Source organism: Galeopterus variegatus, unplaced genomic scaffold (assembly GCF_000696425.1).
Source record: "Galeopterus variegatus unplaced genomic scaffold, G_variegatus-3.0.2 Scaffold9735, whole genome shotgun sequence".
Taxonomy (NCBI): Eukaryota; Metazoa; Chordata; class Mammalia; order Dermoptera; family Cynocephalidae; genus Galeopterus; species Galeopterus variegatus.
Window position 1 is genome coordinate 17716 of NW_007735846.1, and position 828 is coordinate 18543.

Here is an 828-nt window from a genome sequence, read left to right on the forward strand (position 1 = left end):
TAGAAGTAAAGAGGGGAGGGGAGGGGTGCTCAGAGGATGCCTCCCAGAGGGAGGGATGTGCCGGCTGAGATGCAAGGGACAGGAGCTGCCTCCAGGACAGCTGGGACAGAATGTTCTGGGCAAGCAGAGGACAGTGGCAGGAGGTGCAGTAAATGGCCTTGGAGAGGGATCTGCACTTTATTCTACCTGCAATTGTTCACCTCAGAGAAAGGCAGGCAGCCCAGGGTGGTGACAGGTGGTTTGTCATAAGGTTTAGATGAGATTGTGCATGTACATGTGCTGACACACAGCAATGGATTAAAAAATGGTGGTACTGTTACTGAGTTCTTCCTGTAGGTTGGGAGTCTCATCTGCATCACCTCCTGAGCCGCCCGGCCCCCTGCACCCATGTGCTGGGCTGGCAGAGCAAGGGACTCACCCAGGCCCACAGCAGGATCAGTGGTCTTCCCACAACAGGTGGCAATAGTGAGGGCAGTTAGCGGGTACTGACTGTTCCCCATGAGCCGGGCATTGCTAAGGGTGGCAAATCACAACACATATCTTAGGTGAACAGATACCGTCCGTGAGTGATTTGAAGAGTGCTGCATTTGAACTTGCATTAAACTCGATAGTCATTCCAATATACGTGATTGATCTCGTCCAATCCCCTCTTTTGTACATGAGAACTGACGTGGATGTTACTTCCCCAGAGCTACGTACTTAGCACATGGCAGAGCCTAAACTTGAAGTCAGCTAATCTGGTGGGTGTCCAGTTTGATGAACAGATCTGTGTGGTGAATGACACAGTGATGGCATTAGGCCCATATGCTGACTAGGGCCCTGGGCCAA